The following is a 26,051-nucleotide window of genomic DNA, read 5'->3' on the forward strand; positions in this document are numbered from 1 at the left end:
CTTTTTGACAGCGTGCACTTTCTGACAAACAGGTGGTCGGAGCGTGCACTTCTTGACATTATCCCGCGTATTTAATGTGGCGCTGCACTCTTAATGTTGTAGGAGACAACATTTATTAAAAAGTATATTTAATTAAGTAGAACGTGTTGTCTATATTTATTTAAAGTTGCGCATTTTGATGTGACGTCACATTTCTCACCCCCCCCCCCTCGTCACACATCGTCACAAATGTCTGACCCTCCCCCCGCCCCCCAGGTGCGTGACGTCATTTATGGACGGCCCCTAAGGCGGTAGCTATCCGAACGGCTAAACTAATTTTTATTCGACTTAAATAATTCGTGACTGCAGGAATTCATACTCTTTGGGTCTTTCGGTAAAGTCACGTCGATAGAAAGACCCAAAGAGTATTTTTATTTCTTTCAATTTCGACAGCTTTATGTAATTATTCTTTGCCAGGAGTAGAACGTCATCATAAAAATCATTGGAGTGTCCTTGTTGGCACGCGTGTTCTGCTACTGCTGACAGTTGTATTTGGGAGAATTTAATATTTCTCTGATGTTCTTTTAGTCTTTGTGCTGATCATTCGTCCTGTTTGCCCAACATGACATTTACCACACGTGCAGTTAATCCTGTACACACCTTCCGTTGATAGCTTCGGTAATGCATATGTTGTACCAGATATTAATTTCTGACTAGGCATCTTCAGAACTTGCTTTTTGTCACAGGCGTCTGTCAAGATGTGACCTGGTGGCCAAAGTTACGAGTTGGGGCCTCCTTGACAACCACCATGATACGTTTTCAACAATGTAAAATAACAAACATTTTTGATGAAAATGCTTTCATTTACGTTCCACATATTTAACGATAGCGGTAATGTTTGGCTTCTACAAATTGCGTAAATCAAATGTTGGGGCCCCATCTGCCGATTGCCGCACCCCCCTGAGCTGATAATATAGGTAGGCCACTGACCCCATGATCTCAAGTGGGTGCCAACTACTGTATTAACTTCAATAAATAATGATGACCAAGACGACGTGTAGTGTCCAGTAAAGAAACATGATAATGGCTGCTGGAGGCACCCATATTGAAAATGTTTTACTAACAAAGCTCAGCATATTATTGCGATACAGTAAATGTCTTCTATGGCGAGATTAGCGGATCACGTTATCGATTATTATCCACGCGTGTTTTTCCTCATCGGCACGTAGAAGCATGTATAAACAGATAACAGGATGAATTTGCAATCACTTCAGAAGTACATTTATTATCCGGGCCCAAGCACACATACGAGAATTCATGATGTGCGAGTACTCTGAGAGACCACTTCTACATCAGGTCAGGCCGGGCCAACCCCAGAGATAAACATAGGTAAAACATGAATGGTCCTTAAATGCTAAGCACACAAGTGATTCAGCAACGCGAATTATAAGAACAGTAGGTAATAGGATGTAGGATATGTGGAATTTATCTGTACTGTACTTGATGGCCAAGACAACTGTTCATGCATATAGGGTGTAAGGAAAACAGCTGTCCCTCCAGATACAGTACATTATTAACTTTAATCTGTAAAATCATAACATGTTCTTGGTTTATAAAAATATTATTCTTTAACACAAATTGTGTTATCTTCAGTCAGATTTGTGACAGTGCTGTGCTAATTAACCACGTAAAAAATCATCTTCGTTTATGAAACTATTGTATATTTTTAAATACATTTGCCCTTATTTAAGTTTACATTCTGTTCCTTTGCCAACATGTATCATCTTTGGTTGACAACACTAGCCTTACAGATCTATCCAGTCTCCAGACTGGCTGTAATTAAGTTTTGTACTTGTCAAAATTAATTGGGAAGGCGTGATTGGACAATTATCTTGTCTCCAGATTAAGAACATATGCGAGGACTGGGGCCAGACTTGCACTATAGGGGACAGCAGCAGATATATGACAGTCGTAGGGATGGGACATCGAAAGGAAAACATCGAAATATCGAACGATCAATGTGTTTTTTTATCGAAAACTTCGAAGAGCAATGAATGATTGGAATTAAGTAATAATTGTTTTTTTCTGATGTTCGAGTTTAAAGAGTAGTGTAAATGTTGAAAAGCAATGTTTATTGTTGAAGAAAATAAATAATAAAAAATCAAATCTAATATTGTAATGGAAAGGCTGAATGCTCTTGTTGGAGAGTCAATACGCAACACAAACCTATGCACATTTTCAGGATATATTGTGAAAAATAATTAGTAATAATTTTATAGAAAAATTACAAAGGCACAAGGCTGTCGAAGGGTCAACACTCAAAACGCAATTCAAAAATATGTAGAAAGGTTGACTCGTTTGTATTATTCCACAAAAAAAATACACAAAGCCTGTTGCAGGATCAACACTCAACTACTCAACTACTCCACAATGAGAACTTGCAACCTATTTGCAGCATATATGTGTAGTGGCATCGTGGGATGCCACTGCATGATGCGCCAGCCGGGCTGTGTGTATCAAGGATGGATGGCACTGCACTTCACTTTAACATTCAGAAGCTGTCGGAAGCACGGGAGGCTTCTAGGGTGCATTCTAATTCGTGCCAATTGACTAATGAATGCCTACGGGGTCTACGTACTTCTGGCCATGAGTGGAGTGTGGGTGACGAGGCATGGCTCCATTGCCTTCAGGTTCCGGTGGGAACGTCGCCGAAATTGTTCAAGCCCTGGCGAGGGCCTGTTGTGATCGTTCGCATTGTCCGTCCGTAATGTGTGCAAATTCGCTGGGGCCGCCGTTGCTGCTTCGTCCACTCGTCGCGCCTCAAGCCATTCATTGGTTTGCGCGATCCATTCTCACCTCCACAATGCAGGGGCCGAGTGTGTGACGTGTCCGATGAGCTGCGGAGTGTGCCTGCTTAGGTGCATCCTCAGCGGAAATCTGTAACTTCATCATCAGATGCCGCACGACTGACGCCCCTCCAGTCGCCACCACTTTCTGCTCCCCCGGCACCAGACGCCGGAAGCTCCTTTGCCCAGCCGGATTATCCCTGTGCGGAATCGGCTGATCCGCCACACTTGCAAGTCCCCCCCGGGTCCTCCGGGGTGAGTGGGCCCACCTCCCCTGGGGGCCCGGCAACGAGGACTCGGTCCAAAACTCTTCGTTTCTCATGGCCCCCAGTCACACACACCCCCACACCGTTTATTGCGTGTCTCACTCGTCAGGCCATTTTTGTCGTTGCCTTTATTGTAATATCGAGTGATAGAACACAGTGTTGGTAAAAAGTGGTTGTTGGGGTGCGGGGTCGTGCGCTTCGCGCGCTTTGCGTTGTTCCTCTATCCCTGCTTCTGCCCTTTTTCCGGTCGCTATGTATATTTGTAAATAGTGCACATTTGTATAGGTGGGCTGGGGTATTTATTGTTGGGATTGTGTTTTGCTGTGTTCTTGTTGCTATTGAGGCACACGTTGTCGTTATGTTGCTGTTGCGGGCTGGCTGAGCTTCAGGGGAGAGTTGTCAGCCTGGACGGCTGAGTGCTACGGAGAGGTGGGGGGGGGATGTAGTGGCATCGTGGGATGCCACAGCATGATGTGTGAGCCGGGCTGTGTGTATCAAGGATGGATGGCACTGCACTTCACGTGCAGTGCCAGCCTCCAGAGGATAGGGGGCGAAAGTGCCAGGTATGGTGGAAGGGTTCACAGGGGGCCTTGGCACTCTGTATGAACCCGGAGGCCTGGTGGCCGGAGGTACGAGCCCGGGGGCCCCCAAAGACGGGGCTGGGGGACCACGAGACCAGGACCAGGTCCCTCTCGGAGGCTCGAGAAGGGAGGCGTGGCCAGGGGCAAAGTAAGCCCCGACTGCTGTTGTACACCTGAAGACCTGAAGCCGTCACCCTGAAGAGAAGCCCCGAAGACAAGACACGGACCCGAGTCGGGCTCCGGTCTCCGATAGCCTCCCCAGTTGTGTTCGGGCTCGTTAGCCTGGAGGGACTACCTCCTTAGGTTACCTGGTGGAAAGGGCAGATACCCCGTTGTGTTAGGGATTTTGTTATTGTCAGAATAAACGTGTTGCCTCCAGAGAAGTCTCTCTCTCCATTTGTATCCACTACATATACATCTGCCAATGACGTTTGGAGAGGAACCAGTTTTTTTTTTGTCCATCAAGGCGCTCAAAACATGTTTCAGCCTAATTTTCGGGCGTGAAAAACACCACGTCGAAATGAATACATCGTCGATGTTTTAATGCTATCAAAGGGGTCAAACATCGATGTATCAGCGCCTGAGCATGGATGTTACTGATGTGTCAATGTGCTTTGCCATCCTTCACGTGTATGCAGTCATTCTCTTTTATTAATACTGCACACTAACCCTGGACAGAACACTGTTGTAAACCAAATTATTAACTTTATTTTTTAACACGTAGGTATGTATGTCGAACTTATTTCGCACCGTACGTAGCCAGCCGTGACAAATATGAAATATATTGCAATAGAAATTATTCTATAAATATACAATTTGTAAAAACAAAAATCGTTGACCTTCAATCTGATAAGAGCTCCAAGGTTACCCAGACTAAACACAGAAAAAAACAGTTGATTTCTGTTTCAGACTGTTTTTTGCCCACAAACGACAGACGTTGATGGGGTTGGTTTATGCGGTGTCATTAAATGCCCTGGCTTTTTGGCATTTGGATCGACCAACATTACAATACGATCACCTCTATTTTAGCTTAAACATATCAATATGTATGGATGTGTGTTGAACCTCTTTCGCACCGTACGTAGCTAACCCTGCAAATCGGAGGTGTGGTGGAAGGACAACAAACTATACACAAAAATAAGTTTAAAATAAATGAGTATTCAATCTACAGAAATTAGCTTTCAATGTAAATTCATGAAGTCCACCGTACTGTTTTCCAAAGCAAATTGCCTGCCTCTCAAAATGATTAAGAGATGCAACACATTTGGTACTGCATTTTGGAGCTTGCTATGTGTAACACTAACACGGTTTAAAAATGTGCTTATATATTTTTTAGTCGAATTATTTCGCTTATAAAATTCGGAACGTTACATTTCAATGAACATGCGCACATTTATGAATACACAACCGCGCACATGGCGAAAGTAAACATGGGATTCTGAATACGTTATGATATTTTCATCACAAAAAAATATCAATTTTGTACCGGTCAAAGTTTTTATTTCATAACAACACACGGTATTTTGGATTCTGTCGTGTTCCATTTTGACTCACAATGCATGAATCATGATGTGGTGGGGGGGGGGGGGTGGGATTTAAAATAAATAAGTTTCGTGGTCGCATTTGACAAGGGTTTACGGAAAAGTCTGCAGTTCACAGGAAACCACCGCCACCAACTTGACCCTTATCAAACAGTTCTCACACTCAATTGATCGTCCAGCAATAAATGTTAAACTCCTATTTACAGAGCGCAGTTATGTCTCTTTCTTTAAAAAAAAGTACACCACCGCTGCTGTGTTATTACTTTAAAAAATTGGCTTCCAATTAACGTGATATTTAAAGATCTGTTGATGACTTGCACTATTTAACACAGCTGTGGAATAACAGAAACCCGTCAACAATTAAATAACACAATATGCTTTTATTTGAACACAGCTAGACACTTATATCTGTTTACGATTAAAAAAAACAGCAGGGCATAGTTAATAGTATAATGGACCAATTTAGTTGAGTGCGTTAGGAATGTCAGATGGAGGAGTGTCGTGTTTTTGGCTGAGTGCCATTACAACAGGCGTAAATCATCTGAACTAAAATCCCCAAGTCTCACATTTTGCGTAAGACTTGTCCATTTGTAGGCTGTATCACACTGTATTGGTGGCACCATTGGCCCTCTCCCAGCTTGTGGGCTGCTAACCTGGCAAATTGCCAGTTTCCACAAAGATATAGTGTCAGAGCGCCCACTCCTTTTCTGTGTAGGTGGAATGTGATTGGACCGATATTCATTTCAAATTAATTAACCATTACCATTCTCCTTTCTTGTGACTCTTAAAGATAGGGCAATGAAAAGAATGGGAACAGTATGTTCTTCTTGATATTTCTCTTGTGAAACTCTTATTGATATTTCTCCCTTGACAGGACAAGACTGAGTCACCAACTGTGAAAGGAAAGCGATCCGGTAGGCATTTTGAGTTGTCCAGAATCCGTTTTTTTTTATTTTGGTGAATGTTGTGGGTTCGAGTTGTTGCAAGGGTCAGGTGATCCCATTACATACAACATAAAGTACTATACGGAATATTAATTTAAAACGCAAATTCTTAGACACGTGATTCGATGCGTGACGTAATATTAATTGATAATACGTTGATTAAAGGGCAGCACGGGCATATTTTTCAACTTACGTTTAAAAAAGAAAATGAGCTGGTTTGCGTTCTTTTAAATTACTTCATGAAAGAATGAATGTAATTTAAATGCAGCAATGTGGTATCCGTGTGTTTTGATGTCACTGCAGAACAATGAAACCAACGCAATTTGTAACGATATTTCACAGATACCAATGACCGGTAACTTTAATAGCACGGAGCCCATCAATGCAGTGCCTCTTGAAAGCCACGAGACATCGGTGCGGCCTTTTGGAGTGTCTCTCCAACGTGGGCGTAGAGATGGAATTCTGCTGCTGCTGCTGCTGCTGTTGGGAATGGGTCGCAGAGGAATGACGACGATGTACGTTGCACTTCTTTCGCACCGTACGTAGCCAAACGCGCTAATAGGGAGGTGATGGAGGTGGGGGGGTGGGGGACTGCTACGGTAAGACACGGCGCCTAGCGGTGACGGTCCTGCTCCTTTGTGTCGAGGGCAGGAGGATTGAGGAGGTTGTGAGTCGGCCTGCTGTGATGAGTTCGACCGTGAGCTACAACGTCGTGGCCGGGTGTATTTTTGCCCACTCTGAGGAATGCAATCATCACAAACGACGGCTCCGAGGACAACGTATTAGCTAAGAGCATTTACCAAATAGACACAATGCGCAATTATCAGCTCATGGGTGAACATGTGACGCAGCTTAAGTGAAGTTCATCAGGGGGCTTTTGAAACGGACAAAATGGTCTCACTTTTATGGCAGCTGCATTAAAATAATTTGTATGTTAAAGGTGAATAAAACATTGTTTCGCAAATTTAAAAATTGGTCATGAATGCTAAGCTTGCAAAAGGGGGAAATACATTCTCAACCGCATCACACTGTATTCTCAGAATTGTAGTTGCGATTGGCTGATATGTAGCAATGTTAAACATTTAAACACTTAAGATCACACTTAATTCTATTACTGTTCTTTGCTAACAGCATGCATGGCTATTATGTTTAAATAAGTAATAATTCTGTTTAATAACTGACCAATATTGTACATTTCTAATTGTGAAACATTGACACTCGCAATCAGGACTTGCGTGGTCATAAAGCAAACACAACTGAACATTTTCTATTGAAAGGTTATGTGGACTGTTAAAGTAAATTTTCTAGTGTCTACCCTGTAGACGTTGAAGTAATGCTGATAGTATAATATTAGCTTCGGATTAAATAAAATTGCACTTTTGAAAGGAGCCAATTCTCTTCACAAGCTATTAAAAAGTGATCATTCTCTACACATTCTGTAATGACATTATGGCCATGGGTATTGTTGCATGACAACTGACAACATGGGACAATTCTTCTCGTAGCAATGTGCAGTAAAGACTAAAAATCCCACCAGTCAGTTGTGAAGAAAATTGTTTTCTCCATGAAGCTTTATTCCTCTATTTTAAAGCTTGTTGCCAGTATGACATTGGTGTTTTATAGGTGTATTAAGGATATGGCCTTGAAATATGTCATTACATGCATATTTATGTTATGTGAGTGGCAGTATTTGGCTATGAATGGCTTAGTACCAGCCATTTCCATCATACTGCCAAATGGAACTGAACTGGATTGTGCTGTAAGGTGTGCTGTAGTATAATGTGGAACACTGGATTTATCAGGATACGTTTGAGTTTAACAACCACACCGAAGGCCAGTATGTTCTGAAAGGTAATGCGCGTCCTTCACACCGTTCTGCAGACTGAGAGCGGTTTAAGACATGGGAAACCTTGGACACAGAGGCAAGGGTCCCATGAAATTAAATTAAGGAATTGGAAACCTTGAACGCAGGGACAACAACGCATGTCGGAAAGACATGGAGTGCACACTTATGCATCGAACCATTGCATTGCAAAGGGATACGTTTCGTACAATAAAACTGCTGAATCAATAAAATATTGTGTACATTTTTTTACATGCTAAACTGCCCATGGGGTCATATGAAAGTTAGTTGTGTGGGTGGTCTGTGGGGTTTAATGGACCATGTCATCTCCTAAAGTCAGCTTAAGTCCCAGAGTGAATAACCATGGATTATTTGAAAACATTTGCCCAAACGGTTGTAGCGTACTGTTTCACTTACGCATTGCTATTAAAATAGTGTACGTCTGTATCTGTTTAGGAGAAACAATTGGCATTGAGAAATTGTTGTTAGAAAAATCTGTATTATTAGACCATTTAAATCGAACACCTGCAGTTAGCAACACTATTCGTGCTGAGTAATCTTGCTATTAAAGGGTAATTTTATTTTCCAACAATTACTTCATGAGCAATTGCTTATTCAGGCTTATTTAGAATACTTATACTGTAGATCACGTGTGTGATGTTAAACGGCCACGTTTGTGCAACCAATAATTCTACCCGTCTCGTAAATCCTTTGGCGCGATATTAAAGTGATGGATGGTGTAAAATCAGTGTGATTGTGCTGTCCTTTTAAAGACAATCCATGTAATATCACTCACATTTTAACACTTGCGTTGTATATTACAATACAGTGAAGGAAAAAAGTATTTGATCCCCTGCTAATTTTGTACGTTTGCCCACTGACAAAGAAATGATCAGTCTATAATTTTAATGGTAGGTTTATTTGAACAGTGAGAGACAGAATAACAACAAGAAAATCCAGAAAAACGCATGTCAAAAATGTTATAAATTGATTTGCATTTTAATGAGGGAAATAAGTATTTGACCCCCTCTCAATCAGAAACATTTCTGGCTCCCAGGTGTCTTTTATACAGGTAACGAGCTGAGATTAGGAGCACACTCTAAAAGACACCTGTCCACAGAAGCAATCAATCATTCAGATTCCAAACTCTCCACCATGGCCAAGACCAAAGAGCTCTCCAAGGATGTCAGGGACAAGATTGTAGACCTACACAAGGCTGGAATGGGCTACAAGACCATTGCCAAGCAGCTTGGTGAGAAGGTGACAACAGTTGGTGCGATTATTCGCAAATGGAAGAAACACAAAAGAACTGTCAATCTCCCTCGGCCTGGGGCTCCATGCAAGATCTCACCTCGTGGAGTTGCAATGATCATGAGAACTGTGAGGAATCAGCCCAGAACTACACAGGATGATCTTGTCAGTGATCTCAAGGCAGCTGGGACCATAGTCACCAAGAAAACAATTGGTAACACACTATGCCGTGAAGGACTGAAATCCTGCAGCGCCCGCAAGGTCCCCCTGCTCAAGAAAGCACATATACATGCCCTTCTGAAGTTTGCCAATGAACATCTGAATGATTCAGGGGACAACTGGGTGAAGTGTTGTGGTCAGATGAGACCAAAATGGAGCTCTTTGGCATCAACTCAACTCGCCGTGTTTGGTTGAGGAGGAATGCTGCTTATGACCCCAAGAACACCATCCCCACCGTCAAACATGGAGGTGGAAACATTATGCTTTGGGGATGTTTTTCTGCTAACGGGACAGGACAACTTCACCGCATCAAAGGGACGATGGACGGGGCCATGTACCGTCAAATCTTGAGTGAGAACCTCCTTCCCTCAGCCAGGGCATTGAAAATGGGTCGTGGATGGGTATTCCAGCATGACAATGACCAAAAACACATGGCCAAGGCAACAAAGGAGTGGCTCAAGAAGAAGCACATTAAGGTCCTGGAGTGGCCTAGCCAGTCTCCAGACCTTAATCCCATAGAAAATCTGTGGAGGGAGCTGAAGGTTCGAGTTGCCAAACGTCAGCCTCGAAACCTTAATGACTTGGAGAAGATCTGCAAAGAGGAGTGGGACAAAATCCCTCCTGAGATGTGTGCAAACCTGGTGGCCAACTACAAGAAATGTCTGACCTCTGTGATTGCCAACCAGGGTTTTGCCACCAAGTACTAAATCATGTTTTGCAGAGGGATCAAATACTTATTTCCCTCATTAAAATGCAAATCAATTTATAACATTTTTGACATTCGTTTTTCTGGATTTTTGTTGTTATTCTGTCTCTCACTGTTCAAATAAACCTACCATTAAAATGATAGACTGATCATTTCTTTGTCAGTGGGCAAACGTACAAAATCAGCAGGGGATCAAATTCTTTTTTTCCCTCACTGTACATATATCAGTATAACATCAGTACAACGTCGCATATCCGACTCACTGGGGGATTGAGGTATACAGACATGTACGAAACGGTAGCATGTGTGAACGTCTGAAAAAAGTGGTAGAGATGAGTATTACTAGCTTTTTGTTACACAGCACTGTATATGTTAATAAAGTATTGTAAAACGAGGAAGAAAAAATACACTTAAAATATCAGTTTCTATATGATATTTAGCAAATGTCGTGAATTGAACCAACGTATGGAAATACATGCGCAGTACACACGAACGCAGCTTCCTGTGGCTGCCTTCGTGGTTTTTTTGCTATAAATCGCTAATCTGCGGAAGAACGCTCAATATTTGCACGTGGATGCTCGCTTGTTGAAGCTGCAATGCTACACATTCTTCTTTTAACCGAACGTACTTGGGTCTCATATTTGCGGGTTACCCACTCAAGTAAAACAAAAGCAGATTGAAGCGTACAAGGTAAGTGCTTGGCACATTGACAATGTAACGAACACACGTGTGACGTCTAAAACAGGGGTGAATCGGGACGGACACGTTAAGAAGGTGATGCGTTGGTTGGTGTCCTGCGCTATGGCACGCGGTTTGAATTCCTGCAGGCCACAGCTATAACAACAGCAGCTTGTGTTGAGCGATATCTGAGTTGGTCCTGGGTTCCCCTCCCGTTTCACCACTCACCAGCAACGTGCTGAAGCGTGCTCATACAACACTCATGACCGAAAGGTCTGGGGAGGTCTTCATTTATCCAGCGGTGGATTGACAGTGGGCTGACCATCTGTTTCACCCCGTTAAACGAAAATGCTGAAATTGTTATTAGAGTAGTGGAATTTAATTGGCTTGTGTTGGAATGTGTTTTGTTTTACAACTATTAATACATCATGGGAAATTAGGTCCCATGATGTAGATGCTCACCCCGACCTCTCATTACTCTGATAGTGGCATTGTCTTTTGGCTGTTCGCCTTTTGGCGTCCTCTGGTCTAACACCGTTTTGAGACGAGGCTCAAAAGAAAGCTGTCTCTGATGTGGACCAATCAGTTTAAAAGACAATGCATATATTATCAGAGTATGTGTTTTGTTTGCATTCTGACCACAAGTATTGTGGTTAATGCAGACATGATTCCTTGTAAAAGATTTCAGTTTGGTGTTTTAACATCTTAACACAACTGTTTTGTTGCCAGAAAATTTTTTGGGAAAACCTATTCTCAGGGAAATTAGAGTTTTCATGAATTCATGAGCATAGAAAATATGAATAATGCAGTACGGCACAAGATGTTTAAAGTCAATAGGGTTTTTTTTTACAGTTAATTCGGACACAAATAGATGCTGCTACTCGATTATTCTACACTGTTTTCTATTGCAATGATAAACAACATTCATCTACGTTTCAAGATTTGCACGCTGTGATCACGAATTGTGACCGGTTATAAATCGAAGTGTAACGACTGACAAATGGGGAGATAAAATATTACGGTTTGTATCCACTTCCACGCACGGTTAAAGAAGTATGGATTAAATCATTTTTAATACACTGAAGAAATGTGAACAAGTCATAAGGACGGGGTTCTCAATTTATACTGATTATAGTTGTACTTTTTGAACTAAAAATGGTATTATACATATAAACAAAAAATAGTATCTTAAAATATTAAAGACGAGTGGAAATACAAATCGTCAAACGATGCCCCCCCCCACCAACACCACCACTTGTCATGCAGGTACTGCAGTCGCGGTGATGATTGTTGCTGTCGTGGTCGCATACCGTGTCAACCCATACCGTTTATCCGTATTCTTGTGAAGGGAAATTGAGTTTTGCAGGTCGATTCGGCGTACAGCCGTTTGAATACGGGCAAAATAAATTTGTCTATTTGTTTGTGTTTCTCCCTTGTGATGGGACTTTGCAGGATGAACGTTGAGGTTTATAAGGGCACGGGGTGACCAATAAGGTCTGAATTGGTCTGTAATAAGGTCGGGCACTGGTAACGGGTTGACAGCTGTGTTGATGTCGTGCATTGCTTCAGTGCTTCTCGCCAATCTTTTCATTCAATGGCTCTCACTTTGCAACTTCCTCGATATTCGCGACGCGCCGAACAACAGCAACAAAATCCTAACTGCGCATACCGCGACCGAGAGAGAGGGGAGTTGAGGAGCGCCTGGAGGCTTTGATGGCTGTCTGTCCTACTTGCGCTATGATCGGATAGAGAGGGGAGGTTTGTGGGGGGGGGGGGGGGACTGGATCGACCACTGAACGGCATGGAGCGTTCGTCTGTCGATCTTTCCATGCCTATATTTCTGAAAATACTGGGTTGCACACCTGGTAAAGACCCACGTGTTTGTTTTGCTTGCCGTTGTTATTTGTTTTCGTTGTTGGTGGCTATTGCCGATTGCCGTATTTGTCGTTGTGGCGGTTTTGGAGTAGTTGCCACTGCTTTGATTGTGGTTCCAGTTGTGGCCGCAGTCAATTGTTGTGGTCGTGGTTGCTGCTTTTGTAAATTGTTTTCGTCGCCTTGTGGTTGTCGTCATCGAAGTTGGAATTGATCACAGAATGGTGTTTTCTCACGAGAGTTATTTGTATTAAGATTAGCAAGAAATATACGGTACCGTAATTGTCAGAATAATAATAGTAATGTATAACTGTTTCTCAGTCCACTGCTTGATTGTCTTCATCATGCTTAATCGCACTGATCAGTGTGGGTTGGTGATAGATGGGGCATGTGACCCAGGACCTGTCCATATGTCACCCATCACTGATGTTAGCCGTGGCTGGCAATCAAACGCAGGTCGCTAAGATTATAGCACAGTGCACGAACCAAACCATGTTCCAGGATATATTTTATTCAGGATAAATATAAGGTAAATGAGTAATCATAATCGTTTTAACTCCAATTCTACAATGCTATATAGTGCAAAGTAATGCTTTTATTTGCCCACTCTATCACGACCATATTTCACTTGCTATCAGTGCCGCATTATCCTAGGAGCAAAAGTAGCTACATATGCTACGGAACCCGCACTTTCAAGGGCCCCGCGCTAAACGCTTTCAAGCTATCAATCCCAGTTCAGCGATTCTGCACTTGCTCTATTACTATAGTACTATACCGCCTTCAACTTTTATGAACGACTGGGTATTAAAGGTGAGCGATTTGTCGTATAGTCTGGCTGTATAGCAAATTAACAAATGCAATTACTTTACTATGCAAGTAAAAAAATTGTGTTTTAATATTTACTTTTAATTTTATTTAGGGCCACTTTATAAAATATGTAGTGACATCGGGGATGTCACTGTATGGTGCCGGCCCAGAAGTGTCGTGGCGTGCGATGCACCGTCATCGCGTACACCCCGTGGGTGGGTGTAGTACCAGCCCTAGCGGGGCTTGGTGAGTGCTGGGATAACGCGGGCACCACGCATAGCGTGCGGTGCGGGCTTCCACGAGGGGGAGCGGGAGAGAGTCATCCCAAGGACAGGGTTGCCCAGGGCCATGGCACTCTGGTTGACCCCGTAGACACGTGATCTGGAGTGTCCACAGAGAGGCCCCCAGGTGGGGGAGGGGGGGGGCTAGGGGGTGATCACGTGTCCGGGGAGAGCTCTCGAGAGGGATCGAGGAAGAGGAGCTAGAAGGCTCCAGAAGGCGGGCGGGGCCAGGGGCGGAGTGGCCCCGACCCGTGGGGGGGATATAAGGTGGGTCCCTGAGAGAGACCGGGGGGAGCTGCATTCTACAAGCGGGAAGCTCTACGTCTCAAGCTGGAAGCTCTAAGTCTCAAGCTGGAAGCTCTACGTCCTACGAGGCAACCACGTGGTCGCGGACCCGATTGAGGGCCCAACCCTTCGTAGCAGTAACTCCTCTGTATAGCGTAGTTAGCTGGGTGGTCACCACCCTAGCCTGTATCTGGTGAAGGGGCAGTTGCCCCTTTGTGTTACGTGTTACAATTAAATGTATTGCCTTTAAAAGGAACAACATCTGCGACTCAGTTGGACTCACGACACATATGCTAGAGGCCCCGCACTAGCTTAATCCGGCACTGCCTGCTATACTTGGCCAGCTGCTTGTTGAGAAATGTTGCACGTGAGTGCTCAGACACTCACGGAGTTGGACACCGCAAACTCTGCACACACAATTCAGCAATCTCTATGTTTTACTTTCTCTTCACACGCAGCGTGCTGTCCTGGAAGGTGATTGCTTCGTGATACAACTACCCCACCTTTGTACCACTGGAATACAGGTGTGTACCACCACCAAAGACAAATATCGCCCATGTAGCCTGTAACAGACTGTTGGGGCTAGTGCAATTAACGAGTACCTATGAAGGCCGGTACAGAATACGAGGGGGTGGGTGTCCAACACCACGCCCGCCCGCCTTTGTCTCCCGAGTGGCGATGTTTACACATCGCACTGGGTACTAATTTGAGGCTGAGTTGACCTAGGGGAGGCCTAGGACCGGTTCAGATAATCGTCACTAGTGTTGGCCGTGAGCAGGAATCGAACCTGGGTCGCCAGGTTCGTAGTGCAGCACGCTAACTGCTACACTACCGCTCTCCACAACCACCACCATGCACAATCTTGTACAGGGACTTCTCTACTTACGAACATTTGACTTATGAACTTTCAGAGATACGAACAAACCTGGTCTGTATGTCCAGTTGCCTGTTCGGACCGAGAGTCATAAGTTCAACTCTCGAAAGTTCAACTGGCAGTAGTGGCATCTGCAGAACGTGAAGAACAAGTGACATCTAGTGTACATGCCGTAACAACGTTTGGAATCAATGCGAGTAAAGTTGGAATTACGAACAAATCGACGAACGAATAGACCTCTGAAACCTAACTCGTTCGTAAGTAGAGGAGTCCCTGAAACATGTTGCGTGCTTTGAAGAAGGACCATTGCCTGGAAAGAAACATCAGTGTTGACGATTTAAGTTGTTGAGTATTTGTGTTTGTGAAGCACTGCCAATGCAGTATCGTCAAAATACGTAATTGATTGTTAACATTTTCTCATCCTGGTATGCAGTAATAATAACATTGATACAATCTATTTAACAGAGAAAGCCTCAGATTCTCAACACTCTTTTCCAGGTAGAGTCATGCAATGGGATATTTGTTAAATTCTGTGAAAAGAGTGTTTTATATTGCGGGAGAAAAACTTGCATACTCGGGAGAACCCCACCGATATGAGGACAGCACACTCAAACGCACGCACAGGCAGATTCCACAATCATTTGCTTGTTAGTACTGCCAACTCCGAGCCACCTCGCAGCACAGGAGCATTGTGAGTCTCACAAATTTGTGTGATCCACCGAGCTTGCCTCCAGAGTGCTACATCACAGGCCTACATCAATACACCCGGCTCAAGAAACGGAAACGGGTTGTTAGTAGTCGTCCTTGGCATGCGCGTTATAATGATTCAATAATCCTTGCGACCTCTCGACAAAAAGAGCAATGATGGCCTGCACTCTTTCTCACGTTTCACAGAGGCATACAGCAAGTTTCCTCCCCCCCCATCACGATTCTACGAATGGTCACAATTTGGCAGTCACGAATTGATTCAAGTAACATTTGTTATTTTGCTGTGGTGCATGAAGTGGCTATCGCTGCGGCATGGTTTCATGTGAACCAATCACATACAACATATCATGACTTGTATTCTTTTGTTCGTTTACTGCTGGATGAAGGCCTCCCCATGCCAGTATTTGACCATACTTCACCATTATGGGCAGTGCGGGTTGGTGAAGGTGGGGGGAAGATAGGACCAGTTCAAGTATCACTCGCCATTGATGTTAGCCGTAGCCGGGAATCGAACTCAGGCCGCCTGGTTTATAGGGCAGTGCACTAATCACTGCTCTACTGCTCTACCCTTAAACGAATTTAAACTACGAAAATTTTACACACACATTTTTTTAACGCTTGCATTGTGAGTGTAAGAATCCATTTTAAATCAATGCCACGCATCGTCGCATGCCTAGATTGTCGCGTTGCATGCTGTCACAGTCTCTTTACACAATGCTAACACGTGCTTTAAACGTGACTTGTTTTAACAGGTGCACCTCTAATGAACATGCGTCAGATGTACGCAGTTGCCATTTTTTGGGGTGTTTGGCTTCATGTGACTGCAAGCACCACGAATGTGAGTGAGACGAAGAAAACAACATCCACGACTTTCGTCGATGACCAACATCAACACGTGCAGCCGGTGATGAACAAGGACGACCAGGTTGATGCTAGAAATACACATTTTAACAATCAGACATCTCTGACCAAATTCAAAATAAATTCGATGATTGAGGGTCCTAACAATGACGAGGCCATGGAAGCAAACTATGAATACGTTACCAGCTTTGACGAAGATGATATTACTTCTGAGAAAGGAACAATGGGTCACAAAAAAGACAAACAACAGGTCACAACTGCAACGATGAATGTGGATAAATGTCACGGTCCATGTGGTAAAAAGACGTACGCGATCGTCATACTTGTGATGACCTTCATATGCATTGCATTCATGGTGTCGACAATCATCTTGGGCTGCAAGGTAGCTCTCTCAGCCGACACGAAAAACGGCGAAGTGCAACGAGATCATCTCATCTGTATCTCTGCCATGACCGGAGAGACTCAACCGTTTGCTTTTGACCTTGTTACAGGTGCAGCTCTGCCAGAGCCGAGTGGATCTATGCATCGTATGAGCTTGATTAATACACGTACATTGGTGTGAGCTTAAGACAGCGGTTGGGGAACATTTCTTTTTTTTGCTGGGGACCGAATACACAAATACTGTATTCAAGTACCGTTTGGCTGGCCACACATAAACACACAATTGATGGTGTATAATAATGACGTGACACAAAGTGTTTGTGTTTTTTCCACCTTGTACAAAGAGGCCCTTGCTGTGACAGACGCGATTGAACGTGCTAAATGTATGAACAGTGTTTGCCTTGTCGAAAAGATTACCCCCAAGTCCCAATTTGATGCCGCTAAGATGCTTGCAGTGACGGATAAAGATCATTTGAGGGCTGTTTTAAAATAGTTGGCCTCGTGTGGTTGTGGACTGTAGCAAATGAAGCCGTAGGCAGGAGGTTCCCTACTCCTGGCTTAAGACAACTTTAGACATTTTGGAAATGGTGTGTAATGCAGGAATGTCGCGGTTAATTTGCAAATTACTTTAAATGATTCCAACATAAAATCGATACTGAATGTATTGTGCTCGTTTATACTGTGCATGGAAAACAAACCAATGATACTGTAAACATACTTTTTTTTTTACATTGTAAAGTGTAAAGAAATAACATGTTTCTTCAAAAACCTTTGGATGAACTTGACATCACACCGGGACGTTTTAATTCATGTGAAAAACCAGAGCTTAACTTCTTATGGAATCTCTTTAGAGGCACCCCTAACACTCAACTCACCAAGACCCATCTCCCGAAATTCCCACCACCAGCATTGGGCAGGGAGATGGTATAGAGGAAGGGGGCAGAGCAATACTTTCCAGAGTTCAGCCCCGGTCATCTCTTATTTCCCATATACAGCGATAAATGCACAGTTTTTGTTTTGCAACAGCACCCTACTATTTTCAAATCACTTTATGTGTGATTTGGGGTTAAAATCTTGATTTGGAGCTTTCGTGACTGCAGGAATTACTCTTTGGTTCTTTCGGTAAAGTCACGTAGAAAGAGAAAATAATAAATTAAATAATAGCATACGACGTTTCGATTGCAACACAAGCAATCGTCATCAGGTACAAATGAAAGAGAAACAATGCAATACAACACGTAATCAACCAGGTAGGATGTTGACTGTTATGTTAGCCGACTCTCTGTGTTGTATTGCATTGCATTTCTAAGTTTACTAGGTTTGTATTCTCTTTCATTCGTACCTGATGACGATTGCTTGTGTTGTAATCGAAAGTTCGTGTGCTATTATTTAATTCATTATTTTCTCTTTCTACGTTACTTTACCGAAAGAACCAACGAGTGATTTGGGGTTGCTTGTGTTCGGTATTCGATCTGGGGGAAATGTTGTCACCTAAGAGCTGCCCAACGTTGAAGTAAAAAATTACGCTTTGTTTTCATCAACAAATGTGGATTTTATTACGCAATAAAACCAGTTTAATCTCTATATTTTTTTAAGTGTTTAAATATTTGTTTAAGGAAAACATGTTTGTGCTGCAAATTTGAAAAAAATATATGTAAAATCAAAACTCTGTTCCACTGTGTTTAAACGATCCAATATCCAAATCGGTGTTGTTTATAAGTGAATTGCTTATATTGCTTTAATTTATGCAAATTATTTTACGTCGAAACACTTCCATTGATAGTCCATTGTCAAGTTAAACATTTAGTGGTTATCTTGCTCATATGATCATTCATGGTGCTGCTCATCTCCCGTCTACAGCACTGAGCCCGTGGTGAAACTTCCGCATTCATATCGCAGATGGCAAGGTTATTCATAGGGTAATCACTGGTGCCTTTCCCACAACAAAGTGGTACTAATTTTATCGACCTCGGAAGGATTGTGGGTTGAGTCAACCTCCAACTTGCAAACCTTCCGACTGCGAGCTGCTCACTCTACCACTGCACTACCTGGCCGCTTTGATTTATTGCAGCCTTTTTTTTTTACAAAAACATCGATGTACATTTAAGCTCCGTACAGTATCAATAAAGTGTTTGCTTGAATGTATGCACGTGTTCTAATGCTCATATGGTACAATCTTTTCGTGGATGATGTTGCCACATTGAAGCTAATGCCATACGTTTCTCAGTAAAGTGAATTGAAATACAAAATATTTTAAGATTAACTTTTATTAATGGGGCAAAAATATTCTTCGCCTCCTGTAAACAGTATTTAATTTTAAAAAAATACCTTTTGAATTCAACAACATAGTTTTCACTTATGTTATACTTTTTAATACGACTAACAAGAAATATGTTATATGTCACGTTGAAAGCTGCTTTAAAATGTGCTAAATTAGCATTGCTGCTTAAAGGTTGTGCTTCGATATTTTGCAAAGTATGTTATTTAATAAAGTTTTGTATCCATATTATCTTGTCCAATTTCTGATAAACCAGCCACAAGTCATATCAGTATTTACCAAAAGTATGTACTGGCTACACGTGTACACTTGAAGAACTTCGGATGTCCACCACATTAAGATACAATCTCTTGATTCACGTATAGCAGGCATCCTCAACTATATTTTCCAGCAGATAACATAAAATTAGCGTGTGCTGGCAAGCCACGTGAGAACACATGTCGAATATACACATGCAATGACGTATATACACATGCAATGACGTCACACGGGCGTCTCGCTCATGTTTATCTCGTGCTTAGAGCTTCCCCCATCTCTCTGTTGACGACCAGGACATAATGGGGATAATAATATCTCGTATTCCTGGCAGAGGAGATGATTGCTTGTAAATGTTGTGATCTTGAGTGGTGTATTATTGCACAACTTATAACAACCGCGACTTTTAAAATGGATATATATAAAAATTACAGATTTTCCAGCTTAGGACAGGTTCCTCAAAACGAGGACAATCCCGGGGAAACCTGGACGGATGGCAACCGTAACCTGTTGTTTATCTCCCTGTCATCTCGTTAATCTCTCTATGTGTTGGCGTACCACGACTCTCAGCGGGCCATAGCCACCCCCCCAGTGACGATGGTCACTCCAAGAGTCTTTGTGGTCCACGTGTGGCCCGCGGGCTGCCAGTTAAAGGCGTGCGATGAATGTTGCACATTTTGGCGGGTATTGCCTGCAAGTAAGAGTGCCGCGCGCCCCTCCATTAGCCACCCTGCACCGGGCAAGCGTGGTCACCAGCCGTCCACACGTCCTCCCATTGCTCACGTGGTTTATGGGGAGACCTCCATCCAGCGTGAGAGTGACGCAACGGGCTGGAAACTATCCAAACAAAGAGAGCGATGCACTGTTTTGGCCGTACACTTGAATAATAAAGGACAGATGCAAAATTATCAAAGTATTCACGGGGGAAATGTTACATTTAAATGGTCACTTTTAGGTGTTTTTGTTGTTGTTGTTGTTGTCCTTTCGGTGAAGTCACGAAGATAGAAAAAATAACAATAAAATAGTAGAAATAAAGTGAATACTTACGCAGATTGGCCACAATGCCATAAGAACGGATCCCTCTAAATTATTGTCTTTAGGCCCATTATTATTTTAAATCTGTCTCCAAAGAATATCATGAAGCAGAAGGTTAGTGCTGGATACAGTCATGTTTGCGAATATAATTTGGAACTTTTATCCTTACCTGTGTAGCGATGTTTGTATGTTGAGCTTAATAATTGTTTTTACCCTTCTGGCAATAAAACAGGTGTTAAGATGTCAAAACACCAAACAGGAACCTTCTGCAAGGAATCATGTCTGCGTATTTTAATACTGGAAAGAAAGGTCCCTATGATATGTTGATCTTCTTTCGCACCATACGTAGCCAACCTTTTTTTTTTGAGGGACTGTGTGTTATCTTGGTGTGGTCTGGGCCTGTTTTTGTTGTTGTTTTTTCTGCCTTGCCCAAGCTTGATTAATCTGGCTTCTGTAATAAATGTAGTATTTATTCATATTTGGTGACTTAGTGCATTTTTCTCTATTTTGCACCCCTGTCGTGTTTTTGTGCTGTTTGTTATTGTAACTTGCTGACCCGCCCGTACTGGACATTTGTGAAAAAGAGCTTCATAGCTCATGGGATTCCTCCTATAGTCTAAATACACATTCTGATTTTGAATAACATATAAGAAAGCAGCATGCCCTGCCAACCACGATCTACTACAGTTTGCACTTATTTCTGACAGCCACTGTAGCCAGTGGAGGGAAATTAAGCGTCAATAAGTGTCAATCATCTTTCCTTATAGCACATGTGCTATCGCATCACTGCCACGCGGGATTTAAATCTCCATAACGGAACAATGGATTTTGTTTAGTTTCACCGAGAATTGTATAACACACCATAGTCACGCACACCCACTCAACTGTGTCGTGGTGAACAGGAATGAGAATGAGGAACTGGGCTGAAAATTAGGAATTGGGCTGAGAATGAGGAAGAGGAAGAAGAAGAAACAGTCAACTTGCTCAGACCCGGACACAGAAACAACGTGCACGTGTAAATCTGAATGGAATCGTGAAAGATCAGAACGTTAAAACAGAAATGCCTTGAATAACATGATATGTTGTGATCCTACGTTGACAGTGGTACGTATTCACAAATGACAACAACTCGATACATTTGTCAATAACGCTGCCATGAAAGGGAAAAAAAAAATATTGAAGGAATGTTTCTGGCCAAAGGCAATTTCTCAGAGCACAGGTGCTATAAATAAGGGCAATTGTCTAAAACATTCCACATTATATATATATATCTTTGTATCCCCTTTTAGGGAATAATTATCGGTTCTTGATAAATCAACGCAAATCACCGAGACAGTTTCAAGGAAGATACAACGTTGGAAGGTGGTGTGAGGTACGGTTTTTAAAGCTTTAGGGATTTAACGATTCATACCACTGATATAGATTCTTAAGAAGCGGCAGCTCAGAGGCTCGGGGATCGGATTGATGAGCTGGCACTGCCGAGATCCCAAAATGTGAATCTGGGCAACCACGCGCGATTAAGCTGGGTTCTCAAGAGTGGCACGGTAATGGTCTCGGCCTGGTCGCTAATAACTGCACAACAACAACAAAAACCGTAACTTACCACATTTGCGTTTGCTTTTAATTTGCCTGAATTCCAGCGAAAAAGGAGTTTCAAAGAATTGGTTTGATTCGCCATGCGGGCAAACAGTCTTACAGCAGAATTTGTGCGAAAGCTCGTCTTCCTGTTGTGGACACTATAATCAGGCCACTTGGGGGACTCTTTAGGGGAAGTTGTGTAAACATCTCTTTCGGGGGGGGGGGGGAGGGGATTCTCGATGTGAAAGGAATCATTGACTTCTCAAATGAAATCAAAAGTTTACTTCTTTAAAGGTGCCTTTCTTAAACCAAGGCGCCCGTACATGCATTATCATAGAACTTTACAATCGTACAATTTTAGAAGCATAATCAGGTGAATATAAAACTTTTGTGACATGGTGGAAATAACACAGTTGTAATAAAATGTGAGAAAAAAAACCCTCCAAAATCATAAAATCGATATATTATTGACATAAACTATACCTGCATTAAATCATGTTTGTTAAAAAATCTAAAATAGGTTGGGTTCACATTATACCTCCAGACACGAGAGGCCGCTACATTCACAACAATGTTAAAAACAATCAATTACTGAATGAGAATCACGACCCTGAATCGTGACAATTAATTGAACCGTAAGGGACGTGGACCATTGATGTTGCATGTGTACTATTCAAACTATGAAATGCAATTTCTATGATAACTATCTGGGGAGGGGATAGACTTTAAACACGAGAGATGCAACATTTTACCATTTAAGAAGTTTACTAATTTATACGACTTGGATGAAATGAATGCATGTGCTGCTGTGTAGATTTTAGCGGTTGTGCTGTTCCAGTACAGCTTGTCCAGGCGCGTTGCTGTATGCCGCGTGCGGTTCGGCACCGACGTCTCACGTTTCACGGCACACGTGCTGGGAACTCCTTGCTGCATTCCTGAACAAGCTCCCAGCACGTGGGCGCAAAACGTTGGACGCGGAGCCAAACAACACGAGTGCGGCACAACCACCCCCCCCAAAAAAAAACACAGGGGCAGTACCCATTGTGATTAGGTGAGGTCTGTCATTTCACAGTCATTAGATTAATCTGATATGCTGCGGATAATGGGAGCACATTTTTCTGCTGTACATTAGATGGAATACGTCTATTCTTTCTCAGGTAATTGGCGTAAATGCACTGCGCCTCTTAATCCATAAATGATGGATCAGTGGCTTTAAAAGGGAGCGCAAAACACCGACGCGTACAATTGTCAGCGTCACCTACGAAATACCCAAGCGTGCTTTCCCGGAGGAAGCTTGCCAAAAGTAAGTGTGATTTCATGTTCTTACTGCCGAATAACAAAAAGACTGTATATATTTTAAAAGATAAAGGTGGAATTGCTTGTCCGTGCCACTGCGGGTGGAAGGGCCACCACGACAGAGCGTTCGAGATCATCCTTTCTCTGGCGAGATACTGCTGGAAGGACAGCAGTGTAAATGCAAGATTTCATTTTGCATCTTACACTTCATATTCGTAATTTATCGTTTACCTTTTGGCTGTGATGAGTGCGAGGTGCCAAGAGATGGCAGTGCAAACATTGTATGCAGTCCACTGATAAATCTGGTCCACTCACTGGATTGTCTGTGGATCGAATCCATCTGTGCAACGCTTTGGAGTATAAATTCTCTCATATGTGTGGGTTTTGTTCGGGGTTCCCTGGTTTCTTCTCGCTTATGAATGGTATTGGCCACACAATGCCAGACCTTCTTGAACAAAGGAGTGTTGAGACTTATCTCAGAAACTAATTGGCATTAGTGCAAGTAAAATATTTTAAGAATCCTATGAGAAGTTTTTAGACAAGAGCATAATGTTATTATAATAATATTAAACAATTATGGAAACGGTGTAAATTCCTCAAAACAAATTTCAGGACAGATGATGGTGTCATTTTCTTGTATCCCACAATTACATTTAGTGTTGAGTAAAAGCACAATCACTCCGTTTGCAGCAGCTAGTGTGTAACAATTGGATGTCTCGGCTTGAACACGAAGTGGAGGTTAAGTGCTGTGTAATCGCTTGACGTTTTTCTTACCCTCTTGTTTTCTTGTTTTCTGGAAGAGAAGTACAAAGATGGGCAAACCGATGACTCTCTTGGCGATTTTAATCTGCACCAACCTAGCTCTCGTTTCCTCTTGCCCGGACATATGCCGCTGCAATTTAACATCGATGGACTGCGCTAAAACATCCCTGCAAGTGTTGCCTTCGAGGATTCCTATCAATATAAAAAAAATCCACATGGAAAACAACCTGCTGGATAATGTCGACGGCCACCTGAAAATCCATGAAAAGTTACTCTATCTTAACCTCAGCCAAAATCGTTTTTCCCATTTTCCAAAAGGTCTGCCTGGGAGCCTTAAAGTCATTGACATGTCCAACAATCAAATATCGCAGATCGATTCAACCGCTGGTGCTGCTGACTTGAGATCAATTGAAGAGCTTTATCTCGATAACAACTTGCTCACCAAGATTCCGAGTGGGTTCTTCAACAGGCTTTCGAAGCTGCGCTTGATAACTCTGCATGGAAACCCATGGGCATGCGATTGTTCGCTTCGGTATCTCCAGAACTGGCTCGGGAGCAATCCCGGTGTTGTGCTCGATGCGCCGGTGTGCATTGAGCCACCGGATTTCAGTGGAGTTAAACTTCTCTCCATCCCTGCCCGGCGGCTGTGCTCGCCTATGGCACAGAACGCCAAGCTGCCCGATAACTCTGGGCCAATGATGCGGTCCTACCGTTCCATGTACGACAATAGATTGACTGCGAACGGGACGAATTCTACTGCCTCGCCCACATCTCCTCCTTCGACCACTGTTGTGCCAACAACGAACCAACAAGCGGGTCCGCTGACGGCTGGCGAAATCGCAGCCATTGTCTTGGGTATCTTGGGACTCTTGTCGATTGCTGTAATTGCTGTACTTTTTCTGGCTGCAAGAAATGGAATTGAATTTTGACAGTGATAAGTTTGTCATGAGATAATGCCACATTGCGTATTAGTGTTCAGTACAATGTGGTGGGATGCATTATACATATAGATTAATATTATGTAGGTTTTGCAGTTGTGCTGGAATGTTCCCCTAATGTTTCTTTTTGGTTATGCCACGTTCTTGTTTGGCACGATGTTTTTGGTGAACCAGTATCCGCTGAATCTCCCAGCACACAGAGCAATTTTATCACACATTGTGCCAAACAAAACGTAATACGGATAACCTGAAAACACATTGGAGAGGCATGTCACTTCACAATAGGCTTGCAACTTTGTCAAAAACGCAAATATATAACAATTGTGTTCTTCATATATCCAGTATTAACACAGATTTTAAAGAGAGGGTACTGCATGACGTTGTTTGGCAAAATTCCATGATTGAGCGCTGGGCATATGGAAGGAAAGCAGAGATATATGGTTAAAGATTAAATCCATACGAGAAGGTAACACTCAAAGCTTTGGAAAGCTAGATTCAAGAATCCATTGCTGTACACTGACATCCTCTGGACACCTTGTAGTCCAAACCTACAGCACCTGATATTTCCAGGCAGTAAAGTCCTAAACCAGGCAAAATACCTGCTTAGCTTTTTTTAATTATATAGGGAAATCATAGGCAAGGGTGAGAGCGTCAAACAGGAATAGACGGGCTGTATCTATCTTGTTTAAATGCCTCGGCTTCACACAACTGTTGGCCATTGAATGTCTTAAGTGCGTTAATTACGTGGTTTACAATGTTTAAAGATTCAGTATGTGGTCCGTTCACCGTTATAGTTTTTTAAATATTTGACGCTCACTCCATGTTAAAGGTCTATAGCCAGGGGTCCCCAACCCCCGGGCCGCGGACCGGTCCGTGGCCTGTTAGGAACCGGGCCGCACAGCAGCAGGAGGTGAGAGCGGTGAGTCCGCACGTGGAACCCGCCCCCATTATTTTATCATTTACCACTTCCGTCCGCGCCTCTTTCC

At 42.8% G+C, this 26,051-nt stretch overlaps 1 long non-coding RNA gene across 1 annotated transcript; it reads left to right on the forward strand.

Annotated features, from left to right (window-relative positions):
* Positions 1-10,674: 10,674 nt before the first annotated feature.
* On the forward strand, positions 10,675-19,429 carry LOC116939108 (uncharacterized). The gene is made up of 3 exons (XR_004402372.2): positions 10,675-10,866; positions 14,558-14,623; positions 16,434-19,429. It is a non-coding gene; the product is annotated as an uncharacterized LOC116939108 (long non-coding RNA).
* The last annotated feature ends 6,622 nt before the right edge of the window (positions 19,430-26,051 follow it).

The sequence above is a fragment of the Petromyzon marinus genome, chromosome 5, assembly GCF_048934315.1.
Source record: "Petromyzon marinus isolate PM22_M1 ecotype Great Lakes invasive population chromosome 5, UKy_Petmar_22M1.pri1.0, whole genome shotgun sequence".
Taxonomy (NCBI): Eukaryota; Metazoa; Chordata; class Hyperoartia; order Petromyzontiformes; family Petromyzontidae; genus Petromyzon; species Petromyzon marinus.